The sequence below is a fragment of the Hypanus sabinus genome, chromosome 3, assembly GCF_030144855.1.
Source record: "Hypanus sabinus isolate sHypSab1 chromosome 3, sHypSab1.hap1, whole genome shotgun sequence".
In the NCBI taxonomy this organism is placed as follows: domain Eukaryota; kingdom Metazoa; phylum Chordata; class Chondrichthyes; order Myliobatiformes; family Dasyatidae; genus Hypanus; species Hypanus sabinus.
In genome coordinates, this window is record NC_082708.1 from 88551705 (window position 1) to 88572153 (window position 20449).

The following is a 20449-nucleotide window of genomic DNA, read 5'->3' on the forward strand; positions in this document are numbered from 1 at the left end:
AAATTATTGTGGGAAATTTTCGGTGATGAATGTTTGCATAATAAACCTGTTATCGACCGCGCTCACAGAGTTGCGAGATTTTTGGCTGTGTCTGGTAAACCACGAGCGGTGATTGTTCGCCTTCATTATCCTCGGGAGAAAGAGCTTTTAATTCGATTAGCTCGTAAAAAAGGTATGATCTCTTACAATACCAACACATTTTGAATTGTTGAAGATTATTCATATGAAGTAATGAGAGCGAGAATCGCTTTTAAACCAGTGATGGCAGAGATTCACTCGATTGGACTTAAACAAGCTTTAATGTATCCAGCGAAGCTTAGAATTACGCTGAACGACAACAGTCAACAATTTTTCAACACTCCGGAAGAAGCGAAGAAATTTGTTGAAGAATATCGATCTTCTAGTGCAACTTGAACTATGTGTTATATTGAAGATTTTTTGGAGAGAGGATGCCATCTCATTTTAAGTTTTAACCCATGAAGCTGGGTTACAACTTCTTATCCTGATCTATGGGTCTGGTTCTTTTTTTTTACTACTATTATCATTGTTTATAGATGCTCTTTTAATTCTTATAATATCCTTTTTTTTATTCTTTTTTCTGTTTCGGATATACACGTTTTTATTTTGTAATAATGATTTACTTTTTTTTCAAGATGTCGTTTCTTCTTCCCATAAGACTTTGCTTTCTGTAAGCGTTTATTTGTCTGCCTGTACTTAGAAATGGGACAAATGTTTTGAATTTTTTAGTCTTTTTTTATACATTGTAGTGTCTATTAAATCTTTTTTTTAATCCTATTTTGATAACTCTTTTTTATTAAATTTTTTTAAATAGATTACTGAACTGAACTATTTTGTAATACGGCTTTTTCAAAATGTCGTTTCTTCTTCCCATAAGTCTTTGCTTTTGAAACGTCATCTTTCTTGTATTTGAACATGGAATTTTTTTAAAGGTATATTACACTTTCAAATTTTAATGTTCATACTTCTTTTTTATTAATGATTGTTTGTTTTATTATATTAGTTTTTTCATTCTGACTGATATATATTTTCTTTTTGCAACCCTATATTTTAATCTGGGTGTTACATAGTTTTTTAAAAATCTTTTTATGGAGCTGCCATCTTGAAATGGGGGTAATGTTAGTATTAGATTATGCGCCTGCCGCTTGGCTTTCTTTCGAAGGGTGGGGGGAGGGGGTAGGGATCTTTTTTCATGCTTTTGCTTTTTATTTTTTTGCTTCTAGTTTATGGGCCGACTTTAAATTATTAATATTGTTGAGGTGTCATGTTCTCCGGTTGCTCCTGAATCAATTTTCCTTCTTCCTGAATTATGGGTTATGTGTCTTTTTAACCTTTTATGATACACACAACTAATATTGACATGATGGATAAATCTATTAACTTTATCTCTTGGAATACTAATGGTTTAAATCATCCGATTAAATGTAAAAAAATATTTAATGTATTCCATAGATTGAATGCTAATATTATTTTTGCAAAGGAGACCCATATTAGGAGGGAGGATAATCAACGTTTTTTAGGTTCTGGAAGGGTCAACAATTTCACTCGAATTGTATCGCCAAAATTAGGGGTGTGTCTATTTTTATAGACCCCTCAATTTCGTTTACACATCATGAAATTATTTCTGATCCACAGGGCAGATTTTTGTTGATAACTGGCTCACTTTTTAATCGAAAAGTGGTTCTAGTTAATATTTATGCTCCAAACTTTGACTGCCCTGAATTTTTTAAACGTTTATTTACATCCCTTCCTAATCTAAATGAATATATGTTGATAATGGGTGGAGATTTTAATTGTTGTTTGAATCCTTCGATGGATAGATCTAAACCTATTCGAACTCTTCCGAATAGATCAGCCTTACTTATTAATTCTTCTATGGTCGATTCGGGAATTACTGAAATATGGCGGTTTTTGAACCCTAAAGATAAAGAATTTTCATTTCTTTCACATGTATATCATAGTTATTCTAGAATTGATTATTTCCTTATTGATCATCGTTTAATAACAGATGTTACTGATTGTAAATACGATTCTATTGCCATTTCGGTTCATGCACCTTTGAAGTTATCTATCAAGATCTCGGACTCTTCCATTAATACTAGATCTTGGAGACTCAACGCTACTTTGCTTCAAGATCCAGAATTTATTACCTTCATAAAACAACAAATTGACTTATTTTTTTCAACAAACTATAGATTGATAGAGGAATACTTTGGGACTCCTTCAAGGCTTTTATCCGTGGACAAATTATCTCATATTCCATTGGTAAAAGAAAACAAAGATATTTAGATATAGCTTTATTGGTAGATAAAATTAAAGAAATTGATAAGATTTATTCCGTTACTCCTACCAAAGAACTTTATAAGAGGAGAGTTGAGCTTCAAATGGAACATAGCTTATTATTATCTTCTTCAATTGAGAATCAATTAATCAAGACCAGGGCTCAATTTTATATTCATAGTGATCGAACTGGTAAATTGTTAGCTAATCAATTAAAAACTATTTCAACTAAGCGACAAATTATTAAAATTCGTAAACAAGTTGGTAATTTAACTACTGATCATAAAGAAATCAATAACACTTTTCAAGATTTTTATAAATCTTTATATCAATCAGAATTTGATGGTGACCTGTCCATGATGGATAATTTTTTTAACAATTTGAATATTCCTAAACTGATAGATGAAGATCGTAGCTTGCTTGATGCTCCTACCTCTATGGCCGAAATAAGAGAGGCTATCTCATCAATGAATTCAGGGAAAGCTCCTGGCCCTGATGGTTATATTGTAGAATTTTTAAAAACTTTTTCTTCTTTGCTTTCCCCATGGTTATGTGAAATCTTTAATGATGCGTTTGCTAAGAAGAGATTACCTCAATCTTTTTATGAAGCTACTATCTCTCTAATTCTTAAAAAAGATAAAGATCCTACTTTATGTGCATCTTATTGCCCTATATCATTATTAAATGTAGATTCTAAGATTCTTACAAAAATTTTAGCCATTAGATTAGAAAAGGTACTATCACAGATTATTTCAGAAGATCAAACTGGTTTTATTAGGAATCGGTATTCCTTTTTTAATGTTAGAAAATTGATTAATATAATTTATACTTCATCACCCACAACCCCAGAATGTGTTATCTCATTAGATGCTGAAAAAGCTTTTGATAGAGTTGAATGGACATACTTATTTAATGCATTGAGAAATTTTAATTTTAGTCCTAATTTTATATCATGGATTAAATTAATATATTATAAACCTGTTGCTTCTGTTCTTACAAATAATTATAGATCCTCTTTTTTTCAATTATCTCGTGGTATGAGACAAGGTTGTCCTTTAAGTCCTTTATTATTTAATATTGCATTAGAACCTTTAGCCATTGCTATTCGTGAATCTCCTAATATTTTTGGTATTACCCGTAATGAGAAGTTATACAAATTATCACTTTATGCTGATGACTTGCTGTTATATATTTCTGATCCTGACAGGTCTATTCCCGCTATTTTATTCTTGTTGGCTCAATTTGGTAGTTTTTCTGGTTATAAATTAAACTTAGATAAGAGTGAATTATTCCCCTTAAATGCGCAAACCTTATTGAATGACAGGATACCATTTAAAGTTGTTACTGATAACTTTATCTATTTAGGTATAAAAATTACCAAGAAATATAAAGATTTATTTAGACTGAATTTTTTACCTATGCTTCATCAAATTCAACAACTTACTACAAGATGGTCTCCCTTATTCTTATCATTAGTTGGTCAGATTAACGCTATTAAAATGATGATTTTACCGAAATTTTTATACTTATTTCAAGCCTTACCAATTTTTATTCCTAAATCTTTTTTTGACAACATTGATTCAAAAATTTCCTCATTTGTGTGGCAAAATAAAAACCCCAGGTTAAGTAAAAGGCAATTACAAAAATCTAAAAAAGATGGTGGTTTAGCTTTACCTAACTTTAGATTTTATTATTGGGCGAATAATATTCGTAACCTAACGTATTGGAAATTAGATTTGGACTCACTATTGTGTCCACAGTGGGTAAATTTGGAATGCAATGAGGTAAAGGGATATTCTCTATCCTCCGTTCTTGGTTCTTTTCTTCCTTCTGATTTAGTTAAATTCAATAAACAGATATCTAATCCTGTTATCAAACATACACTACGAATTTGGTTTCAATTTCATAAGTTTTTTACTCTGAAAAACTTTGTTCTTGATAGCCCTATTTTACTTAATTTTTTTTTCAAACCTTCATTGACAGATCAAGCTTTTAGCATATGGAAAAGGAAAGGTATAAAATGTTTTCGTGATCTTTTTTTTGAAGGTACTTTGATGTCTTTTGACCAACTTTCCAACAAATTTAAATTACCTAAATCTAATTTTTTCAGATATTTACAAATCAGAAATTTCTTACATAAAGTTCTACCATCTTTTCCCAATTCAACTTCAATGGATTTCTCAGATTTGATTTTTACCTTTAATCCTTGTCAGAAGGGATTAGTAGCTTTTATTTATAATATGATTATGAAGATACAACCAGAAACATCAGATAGAATTAAACAAGAATGGGAAAAAGAACTTAGATACAATATATCAACAGATAAATGGGAAAAAATTTTACAAATGGTTAATTCCTCTTCTATATGTGCTAAACATGCTTTAATACAATTTAAAATTGTACATAGAGCTTATATGTCTAAAGATAAGCTTGCTCGATTCTATTCTCATATTAACCCTCAATGTGACAGATGTCATTCAGAAGTGGCTTCATTGATCCACATGTTTTGATCATGTCCCACTTTACATAACTATTGGAAGGACATATTTGTTACCATTTCCTCAATTTGGAAAATCGATTTACAACCTCATTTTATTACTGCAATTTTTGGTATACCAAATGAGGATGGTAATCAGTTTTCCCCTTCAATCAGATGAATGATTGCTTTTGTAACATTAATGGCCAGAAGGTCTATATTACAAAACTGGAAAGAAGTAAATCCTCTTACCACATCTCAGTGGCTTTTTCAAACTATTTCTTATCTGAGTTTGGAAACAATTAGAAGCACTATTTTTGACTGGCCAATTAAATTTGAAGAAACTTGGGGACCGTTCATTCGACATTTCCATATGAATTAATTTGGCCTTTCCCAGACCTTCTCTCTGTTTATTCTTGTTCTGGTATGGAGTTCCGGAGTTTTTGACACTATCATATACTTATAAACTGTTATTATTGCCCATGTTAGTTTAGTTTAGTGTTTTTTTTTTCAATATATATTCTCTTTTATATATTTTCAATTTTTTTTTCCTTTTCTTTTGACGACTATTTTTGTTTTTTTCATATATAATTATATAGACTTGATTGATTAATGTACCTTTTTTTTGTTGATGTTTAATAGGATATTATTATCCTATTATTAATGCAATTTCAAGTCTATTGTATTTATAACCTATTCATTATTATGTTTTTTTTTATATATATATGAAACTCAATAAAAAGATTGAAAAAGAAAGAAAGAACTAGCCTGTTAGGATAGGGCCACTCCTACCCTGGAGTCGGAGGCGTCCACCTCCACGATGAATTGCCGGGATGGGTCCAGATGAACCAGGATGGGGGCGGTGGTGAAACGCCTCTTCAGGTTGGTGAATGCTGAGTCAGCTTCGGAATCCCAGCAAAACGGTGTGGTGGGCTAGGTAAGCCGGGTAAGGGGGGTGCCGCCACCTGACTGGGGGCCGCCACCTGAACCTTGCGGTCCGTGGGTTTGGGCCATTCCGCCACAGCCCGGATCTTCTCGGGATCAGCTCTCACCTGTCCTCTCTCGATGATATAGATAATAGACAATAGACAATAGGTGCAGAAGTAGACCATTCGGCCCCTCAAGTCTGCACCGCCATTCTGAGATCATGGCTGATCATTCACTATCAATACCCAGTCCCTGGTTTGTCCCCATATCCCTTGATTCCCCTATCCATCAGATATCTATCTAGCTCCTTCTTGAAAGCATCCAGAGAATTGGCCTCCACCATCTTCTGAGGCAGTGCATTCCACACCTCCACAACTCTCTGGGAGAAGAAGCTCTTCCTCAACTCTGTTTTAAATAACTGACCTCTTATTCTCAATCCATGCCCTCTGGTACTGGACTCTCCCAACATCTGGAACATATTTCCTGCCTCAATCCTATCAAATCCTTTAATTATCTTAAATGTTTCAATCAGATCCCCTCTCAGTCTGCTCAATACCAGTGTGTACAAGCCCAATCTCTCCAATCTTTCTGCGTAAGACAGCCCTGCCATTCCAGGAATCAACCTAGTGAATCTACGCTGCACTTCCTCAATTGCTAGAATGTCCTTCCTTAAACCTGGCGACCAAAACTGTACACAATATTCCAGGTGTGGTCTCACCAGGGCCCTGTACAAATGCAAAAAGACATCCTTGCTCTTGTAAGGACATCCTTGCTCTTGTAACCTAGGAAGCTGACCGAGGGGACGTGGAATTCACCTTTCTCCGCCTTTACGAATAATTTATTCTCCCCCAGCCTCTGCAGGACTTGACGGACATGGTGCACGTGTTGCTGGGGACTGCTGGAAAAGATCACGATGTCATCCAGGTAGACAAACATGAAGCATTTAATGAAGTCTCTTAGGACATCGTAGATCAAGGCTTGAAAAACGGCGGGGGAATTGGTGAGGCTGAAAGGCATGACTAAGTACTCGAAGTGGCCTAAGGGGGTATTGAAAGCCGTTTCCCACTCATCCCCCTCTTTTATCTGGACCAAGTGGTAGGCATTTTGGAGGTCCAACTTCGAGAAGGTGGTGGCTCCATGAAGTGGCTCGAACGCAGAACTTATAAGAGGCAGTGGGTACTTGTTCTTAATGGTTATATGTCTCAGGCCTTGGTAATCGATGCAGAGACAGAGAGAGCCATCCTTCTTCCCCACGAAGAAGAACCCTGCGCCCACCAGGGAAGATGAGGGCCGAATGATGCCCACTGCAAGAGATTCACTGATGTAACCTTCCATTGCTTCCTTCTCTGGCTGGGACAGGTTGAATAGGTGACTGGTCGGTAGCAGGGCCCCGGGGAGAAGGTCAATTGCACAATTGCTTAGGTGGTGCAGGGGTAGGGAGAGGGCTCGTTGTTTGCTGAACACCTGTCCTAAGTCATGGTACTCCTTGGGGACCCAGGACAAGTCAAGGGGTTCCGAAACAGGTGTGGTCATGGTAGAGTCTCTGGGAGACAGGGCCGACCGCAGGCAGTTGGTATAGCAGGACGGGCTCCATTTGGCTATCCTCCCAGTAGACCAGTCAATCCAGGGATTGTGTTGGGTCAGCCATGGGTACCCTAGGACTACCGGGGCTTGAGGTGACTGAATGAGGCTGAATAGTACTTCCTCCTGATGGTTGCTGGATAAAGTCAAGGTCAGGAGCGGCATACAGTGGGTCACCCGAGCCAGCAGATTTCCGTCCAGGGCCCAGGCCTCTGGTGGGGGGGGGGGTTAACGGCTCACGAGGTATTCCGGCCTGGGTGGCTATCTCCTCATCAGCAGGTTGCCCTCCGCACCAGAATCTACCAGAGCAGATAGGGACAGGGACTGCTGCTGGTATTTCACGGTTGCCTGGATCTGCATCGGACTCTGGGGTGCTGAGGGGAGTGTTGTCAGACCCACCAGAACAGTAGGAGTGGGAGCTCTGTGAGGAACAGAGGGGGGGAGAGGTTAGAGCTGTTTGCAGAAGGTGAGGTGGACAGTGGGGTGGCCCGAGGAATGGGGTAACCGGTCTTCTCTCTCAGATGTTCTCGAAGTCGATAATCTAATCAAATGGCTAGCGAGATCAGAGAGTCCAGACAGTCTGTGTCATCCCTCACGGCCAACTCATCCTTTACCTGATCCGAGAGGCCCTGTTGAAATACCTCTCTGTGGCTAATGTCTGGAACTCAATGGAATACCTGGCCACACTTCACGAAGCCTGGCGAAGAGTAAGCAGTCATCTTGCGGCATCCTTGTCGCGAATGGATTGTTTGAAAACCTTCCTCATTCTGTGATAGAGGAGGAGTAGGAGGAACAAACTTCCGGCCGGTTATCCCATATCGCGGTTTCCCAAGCCGAGGCTTCCCCTCGTAGCAGCCCCATGATGTACGCAATCTTCGATTTGTCGGAAGTGTAGGTACGTGGCTGCAGCTCGAAAACCAGGGAGCATTGGAGCAGGAAGGCCCGGCACCTGCCTAGGTCCCCGGCGGAGGGTTCAGGCTTGGGCACAGACGGTTCTCGAGGAGATGGGGTTGCGGACTCCGAGGGCGAAGCCATCCTGAGCGGTGCTGTTTGGGTAGCCAGGAATCTTGGAAGGAGTGGGGAGGCAAAAGCGGGGACCCGGTCCATTCATTCACTGACCTTCTGCACATTCATGGTTAGCGTCAGAAGGTTGTCTGTGATCTCCCGAAGTAGTTGATCATGGGCGCCCAACAGGTAGCCCTGGCTGGTCAGGGCCTCTTGTACGGGATCCGAGACTGCTGGGTTCATCGTGGCCGGTTCATTCCGTTACACAGGGGCGACGGAGGAGAACCCAAGTGCAGGACACCGACACGTCGACTCAGTAGGGGAGGCTGGCGTAGACCTGAACGTAGAGCAGGAAACCAGAGGGATCTTGACAACGAGACGGGATTCACAAGGACTCTCCAGAAACTAGAGCGGAGCTTAGAACTACCGGTTCTAATCGGAACAGGGAACAAATTATCACTCAAGAATCGACCAACGAACTGGCAACCTGTGATAGGGTCGCCATTGTATTTATTTCCCAGTCTCTGATGAAGGCCAGATGTACGGTAATTGGGTAATTAGCAGCAATTGACTGAAATTTGGGCATGATCGGGGAGAAAGTAGTATTAAAGGAGAACGGCCAACCGGAACCATGACACCCTCATACCTGTGAAGCTCCCTTCACTCCATTCTAATATTGATACATCTGACTTTAGCTTCCCCTTCTGAAAATTCACGGTGAACTTGATCAGATCGTGATCACTTTTTCCTCTGGGGTCTTTTACTTTTAGCGCTCTATTCAATTTTGGTTCATTGCACAATACTCAATTCAGAATAGCTAGTCCTCTAGTGGACTCAACCAGGAGCACTCTAGAAATTCCCCCTCTTGTGAATCCAGCATCAACCTGATTTTCCCAATCTACCTGCATATTGAAATCCCCCATGACTATTGTAACATTGCCCTTTTGGCATGCATTTTCTAATTCCCATTGCAATTTGTAGACAGCATCTTCACTACTGTTTGGGCGTCTGTATGTAACTCCTATTTTTACCCTTGCAGTTTCTTAGCTCGATCCACAGTGATTCAACACCTTCTGACCCTATGTCACCTCTTTCTAGTGATTTGATTTCAATTTTTACCCACAGAGAAACACCGCTCCCTCTGCCTTCCTGTCTGTCCTTTCAATAGAGTCTGTATTTTGGGACATTAAGCTCCCAGCTATAATCTTCTTTCAGCCATGATTCAGTGATGATAACAAAACCTGTAACTGGGCTACAAGTTCATCTACACTATTCCATGTACTCCATGCATTCAAATATAACACCTTTAGTCCTGTATTCACTCTTTTTGATTTTGTCTGCCTTTTACATTGCAACTCATTGCAATGCAATGACTGCAAGTTTGCCCTACCATCAGACTCTCCTTGCTAGGAGTTTCACTACACACTGCCTCTGTTTTGTAAACCAACTACATTATCCTCAGCACTATCACTCTGGTTCTGATCCCCGAGCCATATTAGTTTAAACTGACCCAAAAACTATAGCCAACTTGCCTGCAAGTATATTGGACCCCTTGGTTTCAGGTCCCTTTTGTACAGATCGTACCTTCCCCAGAAGAGATCCCTATGATCCATTAATCTGAACCCCTCCCCTGCACCAGTTCCTCAGCCATGCATTCCCCTGTCATATAATTCCATTCTTACCCTGACAGGCAAGTGGTATAGGCAGCAAACCAGAGATTTTTACTCTGGAGGTACTGTTTCTCAGCACTCTAAAATCTCTCTTCAGAGCCTCCTCATCTTGTTGACTTATGTTATTGGTGCCAAAATGTACCAGGCCTTCTCTCTGCTCACCCTTACCCTTGAGAATTCCACGGACATAATCTGAGACATTCCTGATCCTGGCACCAGCGAGGCAACATACCATCCGGTGTCTCTATCATGCCCACAGAACCTCATCTCCGTTCCTCTGACTATGGAATCTCCCATCAACACTGCCGTCTTCTTCATCTCGCTGTTGTTCTGAGCCACAGCACCAGACTCAGTTCCAGAGACCCGGTCACTCTGGCTCTCCTGTGGTCAGTCGTCCCCCTCAATAGTATCTAAAGCTGTGTACTTATTATCGAGGGGAACGGCCACAGGTGTACTCTGCATTGGCTGTGCATTTCCCCTCCTCCTCCTGACAATCACCCAATTACCTGTCTCATGCAACCTCGGGGTGACTGCCTTCCTGTAGCTCCTGTCTATCACCACCTCATTCTCCTGTACGAGTCGAAGATCATTAAGCTGCAGCTCCAGATCCATAATACATTCTCTCAAAAAAAATTTAAAAATATAGATATACATTCTCTCAGGAGCTGAAACGAAGTTCACCTGGTGCAGATATGTTTATCCAAGAGAATGGAGTTCTCCTGGACATGCCACACACAGTATAAAGCACTGCCCCAGAGTCATTCTGACTAAACTACTATGTCTTCACAGATGAGGAATGAACAAATAAGGTCAGACAGGGAGTAATTTACAAGACAATGCACCTTATCCAAAACTGACATCACCCAAGCCGGATGAGCCAAAGCCACTCTAAATACTGACACTGACGCACTTCAAATGAATGGCTGCTCCACTTGCACTTGTATTACTCTGATTGGCCCTTTCTAATAAATCCCTCTAGATGATTAGTAGCTCCTCAACTCAACAAATCTGCGGCGAAACTCTGCCTTGGAAACCCCAATCGCCCTCCTGATTAAAATGCAGCCCTTTTTACACAGCTCTGATGTGGATTTCCCAACAAAATTGTTGGCTTTCTTTTGGAGCACATTTTACAGTATTTCATCAACAGCTGGTGTAGATATATCTAGTGCACATAATTTTGAAGGGTCAGCCTTATTTGGCACCTGTTTGGTCTATTTATGGCTCATCTTGTCATTTCTATGGAGCTATTCTGACTTTGTCATTGAGGTCTATTTGTAGCAAATAATTTTCAGACATAGGACATTTCTTCTTCAGTCATTAAAATAGTCATGCTCGATATCTGCAACATTTCACCCAGCAACCGCTTCCCCATTCTACCTCTCATCTCCTGCTATCAAGTATTTCGAGCATGACTTTGGATGACTATAGTTTGTACATCATATGCAGTTTTTGATTTCAAGTTTAAGTGTATTATGCGTACATATTGTCAGGATGCTGGAACAGGGATCCAATCGCAGACCCAGTACTGTACACACAGTGATATTATTTGAGTAACAAATCCTGATGTGCAAACAAAGTTGGTATCAAAATTCAGGCAGAGATCAAAACATCCAGAGAAATCCAAAAACCAGAATCAGGAAACAGGCTGAGTCAATATTCAGACTGATTAAGTACAGATACAAATGCTGTGAAAGGCTCAGGAAAATTCACTGGCACAATCTGGCAACAAACAGGACTGAAATATACTGAGCAATAAACAGAGAGGCAGATGATAGGTGGAGCACAATGAGACACGGGTGGCAGCAATACAGGTAATAATGAGGAACAGGTGAGAGACGGAATACTCAGTGATACAGGGGCCGGAGTAGAGCAGGAGTGGGGACAGGAGCACATGGCAATACAAAACCACAGACTGACAGCTAGGGGGAAACACACAAAAAGACAGAGTTCAACTTGAGGTACTGACACATATATACAGCCAAATGAAACAACATTCCACAGACCACAGCATACCCACAAAACATTTATCACGCACAGCATATAAACCAAAATATTACTATAAATAAGTTAATGAAATATAATTCAAAATGCATGCAGTGTGCAGCACAGGTAAGCAGTGCAGTTAAGCATAAACAATACAATTAACAGAAAGGAGCTCGTTATACTAGTGACAAGACCTCAGAGATGGTGGGTTATTCATTAGTCTCACAGCCAGAGGGAAGAAGATGTTACCCAGTCTGAAGAGTTAAGTCTGGCTCACATAGGATAGTTGCAGTTGTAAAGGTCAGGCTCTTGGTTTCCACAAATGATTAAATCTCTGATGAGGCAATTCTTCATATCAATGGAATTACAATTATCTGCTAATAGTTTTAACTTCATTAAGGAAGTGTAAGGGCATTCTTCCAGTCACTCACTGCACATAAAGATTTGGTAGCAGTTAATTTCTACATTTTGTGTGGATTTCAATGTTTTTGTAATGCATTTAATGTACTTTCTCCAAGGCCTTTTAGAGAGGTTATGGTGCAGTTCTTTCCAAGTATGTGCAGTATGTGTATACTCCTGTGACCCAATGTGTTTTCCTCAGGTGTTATGGTTTCTTCCATATCCCCAAAATGTCTGTATTGATAGGTTGATTGCCCCTAGTAAGTTGATGAGTGGTAAAATCTTGGTGAGGTGGGTAACGTTAATGGGAATGAGCAGAGAATACAATGGGTTAGAGAGGATTAGTATAAAAATGGGGTTTTGGTGGTCAGCATAGTTTTGTTGGGCTGAAGAGTCCATTTCAGTGCTATGACTTTGACTCTCAGTTATCTCAATGCTTTGGTGTTCCAATTCAGCATGATTTCCAAATTTTATGGTTTCCTCAATCAGCCCTTCTGTTGCCATATCTCAGCATCACTCTCCCTATTTTAAAGATAACAGAAACAGTCTGTAGTTAAATCTAAAAATTAAGAAAGAAGACTTCTATGTTAGGCTGTATTTTTCTTACTATGGAAACAGACAGATTCTTTAGCAAAATATACACAAAAGCCCTTGCAAAATCACAGAGAGCAGTTTGTCACTTGACACAATTCTTCAATTGGTAACATCCAGTATTACCTATGTCACATGTATTATGTGGGGAAATGTAGACATTATGACACCGAAATGAGGTAATGTTAACAAACCTGGTTAGCTGAATCACTTCTATCCAAAGAGTGAGAACAGCTTTATTAGAGATAATTACTTGAATTCTTAACCAGAATATAATAAAAATAATGTGCTGCTAAGGTATTAACATGAATGATTTGAGTAACTTCTGTTCAAAGAGATCATAGAAATTAAAAAAACTGTCATTTCAATGTATCATGGTATTAGACCGTAACTACAAAATGTGTGCAATCAATTCCAACCTACGTTCACTTTCACTTTTTAATGAAATTGTTTTTCATGATCCCATCCTAATGCATGAAGTATCGAACATGACTACTCCTGTCAATAGAACTACAAGCAAAAGCAATTCAATCTTTATGACCAATTTTCCTTTGAATCCCCAAAGTGGAAAACAATATTCTGTATATTTTGAAGAATTTCTTCAGGTAATGCTTAAGGTTTCAAAACAGGAGACATGTGAGATGTAATGTCATGTAGGGAAGTGTACGGTCATGCACTTTCATAGAAGGAATAAAGGCAGAGACTATCTTATAAACCAGGAGAAAATTCAGATATCAGAGCTGCAGAGGATCCTTGTGCAGGATCCTCTAAAGGTTAACTTATATAAATGCAATGTTCGTATTCATTTCGAGAGGATGAGAATATAAAAGCAAGGATGTAATGCTGAGGCTTTATAAGACACTGTTCAGACCGCATTTGCATTACTATGAGCAACTTTGGGCCTCGTATCTACTGAAGAATGTGCTGGCATTGGAGAAGGTCCAGAAAAGGTATACATTCGGCCCTCGTTATCCGCGGATTCCGCATGCGTGAATTCAACCAACCGTGAATCGTGAAAACCCCGAAGTGCTCTTCCAGCACTTGTTGTTCAAGCATGTACAGACTTTTTTTTTCTTCTCATTATTCCCTAAACAATGCAGTATAACAATCATTTACATAGCATTTACATTGTATTAGGTACTATAAGTAATCTAGAGATGATTTAAAGTGTACGGGAGGATGTGCGTGGGTTATTGTGCACCGGGATTGAAAAAAATCGGAAGTTCTCTAACTAAGTAAATTGGAACAGGTACATCTGGTATTATTTAGCTTCAGTTAGTCAAACGTTTGTATTAGTATACAGTATATATTTTACCTTTCTAAGCATATAAAACACTTAAGAACGTATGTTTCAGTGCCGGGCTCGGGAACGGAATTTTCCGAGTTTGATCCAGAGACAGACCACTTCCGAGCGCGCTCTCCACTGTGACGGGTTCATGTGGAGGATCAAAAACCCAAAACCCCAAAACCCAATAATTAAACCACTGTGTTGCTTAGTAATAATTGTAGCTTTCGTCGAGACAGGGCCTTGCTCACTTTATCCTTTAAAATTGTTCCGATCGTCGATCGACGTAGCCTAACACTTTTCCAATGACCGATGGCGTTTCACTGTGTGTCAGACAGAGTAGTCAGCAGTACCCTAGCTCCACAGGGGACTGTCCTGTCAACCTTTCTCTTCACCATCTACACCTCAGACTTCAACTACAACACAGAGTCTTGCCATCTTCAGAAGTTTTCTGATGACTCTGCTATAGTTGGATGGGAGATGAGGCGGAGTACAGGGCTACAGTGGGAAACTTTGTCACATGGTGAGAGCAGAATCATCTGCAGCTTAATGTAAAAAAGACTAAGGAGCTGGTGGTGGACCTGAGGAGGGCTAAGGCACCAGTGACCCCTGTTTCCATCCAAGGGGTCTGTGTGGACATGGTGGAGGATTACAAATACCTGGGGATACGAATTGACAATAAACTGGACTGGCGAAAGAACACTGAGGCTGTCTACAAGAAGGGTCAGAGCCGTCTCTACTTCCTGAGGAGACTGAGGTCCTTTAACATCCGCCAGATGATGCTGAGGATGTTCTACAAGTCTGTGGTGGCCGGTGCTATCATGTTTGCTGTTGTGTACTGGGGCAGCAGGCTGAGGGTAGCAGACACCAACAGAATCAACAAACTCATTCGTAAGGCCAGTGATGTTGTGGGGGTGGAACTGGACTCTCTGATGGTGGTGTCTGAAAAGTGGATGCTGTCCAAGTTGCATGCCATCTTGGACAATGTTTCCCATCCACTCCATAATGTACTGGTTAGGCACAGGAGTACGTTCAGCCAGAGACTCATTCCACCAAGAAGTAACACTGAGCGACATAGGAAGTTATTCCTGCCTGTGGCCATCAAACTTTACAACTCCTCCCTCAGAGTGTCAGACACCCTGAGCCAATAGGCTGGTCCCTGGACTTATTTTCACTTGGAATAATTTACTTATTATTATTTAATTATTTATGGCTTTATATTGCTATATTTCTACACTATTCTTGGTTGGTGTGGCTGTAATGAAACCCAATTTCCCTTGGGATCAATGAAGTATGTCTGTCTGTCTGTCACCTCTTTCCAATCGCTTTATTATTTCCACTTTATTTTCAATCGTGATTATGATTATTTTCATGAACAAAAACACTGCATTCAGAGCTCTGGTGCCAGGTCCTAATATCCACCGCACTGAAACATGTTAAATAAGGTCTGGGGTTCCGCTGGGTCCTAAGATCCACTGCATTGAGACAGGTTGAATAAGGGACTTGAGCATCCGCGAATTTTGGTAACCGCGAGGGGTCCCGGAACCAATCTCCTGTGGATAAGGAGGGCCGACTGTACAGGAATTATTCTGGGAATATACGTTTTAATGTATGAATAGCATTTGATGGCTCAGGGTCTAAACTTACTGGAGTTTAGAAGGGGATCTCATCGAGGCCTATCGAATATTGAAAGGCCTGGATAGGGTGGACATCAAAAGGATGTTTCCTATAATGGGGATTCTAGGACCAGGGGACGTCTCTTTCAAACAGAAATGAGGAAGGAATTTTTCACTGGAGGGTGGTGAATCTGTGAAATTCATTGCAACAGATAACTGTGGAGGTCAAGTCATTGGGGATATTTAAAGTGGATGTTGATAGGTTCTTGATTAGTAAGGGTTTAAAAGATTATGGGGATAAGGCAGAGGAATGGGGTTGAGAGGGCCAGCCATTATGGAATGGCAGAACAGACTCAATGGGCTGAATGGCCTAATTCTGCTTACGTCTTATGGTCTTGTTAACTGAAAAAGAATCACTATCTCTGATCTAAAAAAAAATTAGAGTCTTCAAAATGGTCTATTAATGTGTTTAGATAGGTCACCTCATACTCACCAGCTTTGTTAACTCTAGGTCCCTTGTGGTCCTATAAACTCATGAAGAGTGTAATGTTAGTCCCTTAATAATCTACAAACTGTGTGAGGAATTCAGCATCAAATACTTACATATTTCAATGAAAATGACTTGTCAATTTCAACAAGGTTTGGGTCCAAGACTTACTTCACATCATCTACACTTTCTAGACAAAGTATATTCTGTAAGAGAAGCACGTCTGTAGTGTAGACAGGTATTTGTATATCTTCCAATGAAATCCCTGAACTGCTCTTTGGGGAATGAACGTGAGTTACAAAAGAGCAGTGAAAGGTCTGCACTGGGAACATATACATGTAATACGCATTCCTTGAAACAGCAATTCACCTCCTACTAGTGGTCATCAGATGTAGGGGACAAATGAGGCAACCAAGATCCCCTACCTTGGCCTTATGAAAGGTAAAATCGACCCCAGATCGATCAGTTACACGCATGCGCACTGGAGCAGAAAAGACTGGAAGTAAAACCCTGCAACCCGGAAATAGAAATAATGTATAAACACCAGGGGTACCCACCCTTTTTTTGCACCGTGGACCAGTTTCATATTGACAATATTCTTGCGGACTGGTCGATGGGGGGTGGGGGTTGTTAAACTTGACAGGAATACAGCGATACTCGAAGTAGGTTCGTTATGTTCAGTCTATTCTGCAATTTAGTTTTCATGGCCTTCAGCACTTAACTTCTGTCCCACGCTGCTCACGTTTTTTTCCACTGAAAAAACACAACAGGTTTGTCTTTCAGTGTGGGGTGGTTGGACTCAAGAGTACCGAAGCAGTTTTGAGGGCTTCGTTGCCTCATTAGACAGCCTCTGGGCCCGAACTCCAGCCTCCCGCCAGCCCGCCGCCAGACGCCTTGGCCTGGTGCAGCTGGTTGTGGGTGGGGTGAGAGGACAAGATCAGGGCCAGAGGTCCTCATGCCAGGGCTGTGGCAGTCACAGTCCAGAGAGAGTGACTGAGCAAGCGAGGAGTGTGGCAGGGCCCGCGCCCAACCCCCTTGTAGGATCAATCAGCCAACAAAAGCTTGTTTCAGGAGATCGCAGTGCAGTAGCTGCTCTGCTACTTACGAAACCCTGAGCCCGAATTAGGTCGTCTGTGAATATTTTAGCACCGGCTTCCCCATGAACATTCAGTGTGCTAAACAGGTTCAGAGGCAGATAACAGTCCGCGCTCCAGGCCAGCAGCAACAGCACTTCCAGCTGGCTGCCCGAGGCCAACCAGTGATCATTGGCGCTAGGGTGTCACTGCATTTAGACGACTGATGACCTCGTGTGTATTCAAGTTCAACAGTGGGCGTGACAGGGAATGAGGAAATGTGCACCTGACTCATATCATTTCCTTGTGGCCCGGGGGTTGGAGACCACTGAATTACACTGTGTACTGTGGGGGAGCTACATGCATGCGCACTGGGCAGAAAGAACGAAACTAAAACCCCGCAACCCAGAAACAATCTCTCAACAGTACTTGTGTATTTCTTTTTCTTTTTTTTAGGATCTACTGGGAAAGTCTCAAAGGTTGACCAGTCGATCGCAATCTATGGGTTGGCAACCATTATGTTCTACTCTGTCCACTTTGCAAATTCCAAAAGACTGGCAAGACGTTTTACCATTGCAATTAAAACATTGCCACGTGTGGATAAAGCACTTTCTTAACAGAAAAGCTTGCCATTATATGGTTCATAACTTGATCACTGCATTCTCAGACCAATAATTGCTGATATGTCAAATCTCACAAATCCAAACACTAACTATTGCCCTCTCTTCCATTCCTTTGTGACAGCATGATCTATAGTGTGAGTGCAGGAACAAGATGGGTAATAACTTAATGCAGATTGTCATCAATCCAATTGGCTATGTATTTGTAACGGATATTATTGTTTTATAATTGCTTTTAGCTGTCATTTAACAGACATTGATATACTCCTGTGGATTTCAATAAGCAGAATAAGTATTTATGAGTTTCCATGGCAACGTTATTAGATGGGATTCTTGTGCTACCATTGATACAACTAACAAAAGAGAAGTAATATTCCTGTAACTATAGCAATTCTTGGCCCCAGTAGTAACACCGAAATCTGCTGCTCTGCAAGTAGACACACTTGTTGAAAGTCATGTGAAATCTAGTATATAGTAATTTTTGTGAGCTAAACACTCAATCCAAATCTCCATCACTTTGTACACTGGTAGTGCACTTCATTTCTGGAAATGTGTTCAGGGTTGCTCCATTTGTCAGCCATGTGCTGTGCTATCACACACCAGTAACACAAATTACCTCTATGTAAACAAGGCCGGTGGATCTTGCTGATGCAGCACACTAAACTGGGCCTTAGCTGGAGAGCGGAGGCCTGCTTCAGTCTTAGTTAGTTTGATGTTTTCTGCTGCATGGCAAGGTGCCCATTATCTTCTAGACCAGGGGTGGGCAAACTTTTTGACTTGAGGGCCACAAAGGGTTCTAAAATTTGACAGGACCAGGAGCAGATGGACGGAGTGTTTTGGTAATACACCTCATAAGAGAAAATAAAATATCATGGGATATGTAGAAAACATGTGCTTTAATTTCAATTGAAAATGAACAAATGCATTACAACAAAATATCTGTCTTTGAAGTCCCATGGTATATAGCTATTTATTGAAATGACTTTTAAAACACTGAAAATTAAATGAATAAAATACAGCTTTTTTTAATAGTAACAGTTATTATTTTAAAGCACTGAAAATTCTGTTATCCTTCAAGAGATTATCATCATCACTCTCCTCCTGACTGTCTTTATTTCAAAAACGATAGGAGATGCAGGTCTACTTGTCCTGCTCCTTCTTATTCAATTGTCCCCTGTGCCAAAACTCAACAACGACCCGCAGAATGACAAAGGAGGGAGAGCGCGCCGGTATGCGGAGCTCTGTGCTCGCAAATCCCCGCAGGCGATCTCTCTTAGCCGGAATGCTGGCTAATTGTGAGCCGGTTCGGATGTGCCAGGAAATGGGTCGCCACAAGGTCACAAAGTAAAGTGCAAATGTGGAGTAATACGCTGCACCTCAACAAAGGTCAATGTATATAGAGTGCGTCATCTATTGGGAAAACGCCAGAATTGCGGGAAGAAAACGTTAACAAGGTTTATGAATATAATTTCATCAAGTTCTGCGGGCCAGATTAAAAAGCTTAACGGGCCGCATATGGCCCGCGGGCCGTAGTTTGCCCATGCCTGTTCTAGATGGTCTCTTTTAGTGATCTACTTACAGCCCACAGGTGTCATTGTGCTTCTGGCATCAACATACAGCAGCATGCCTACAAATCACGAACCCTAGCCACACCCGTTTGCATTAACCACTATGCCACCATGCCACCTATGTTGAATAGACGTAAGACAGGCAGGTGTAATAGAGAAATGGGAGAATTATTTGATGCCAATGACACATTTGTTGTATGATTCTACATACATGTAACAAATAAAACTAATTGCTTAGGAGTGTGAAAGGCCTGTGTATTGTATACAGTGTACAATAAAACTTTGTTAGTGATGTCAAAGAGATAGCAGATTCTGAAATATGGAACAACAAACAAAATGCTGAAAGAGCTCAGCAGGTCAGGTAGCATCTGTTGAAGGGAATGAACAGTTGAGATTGTGCTCCTGGACTGAAAAATAAAGGGGAGATAATCAGTCTAAAAAGGTGGAGGGAAGGTGTGGAGCAAGAGCCGGCAAGCAATAGGTGAATTCCAGAGAGGAGAGGAGAAAAGTGTAAAAGGATGAATAGAGGCTGGAAGATGATGGGCAAAAGAAACAAAGGCTACTGAAGTTGGACTCTGACAGGAAGGAATAGTGGAGCATGGAATCTAATAGGGGAACCCAAGAGAGAAGGGACCCAGTGGTGGAGTGTGTGTGTGATGCAAGATTGAGTTCTTGGAAGAGGGGAAAAATAGAGGCTGGCACGGTGTGGGGTGGTGGTGTACATGTTCAGGTCAACATCTCAGAACCGAAATTTGATCATTAAATGTTCAAATAAGGGAGATGGGGTGGGCAAATGGGATGTTGTAAATGGAGAGGCTCATATAGGAATATGTTCATGTCCCTTTTTAGGTGGTGATCATTTTCCTGTTC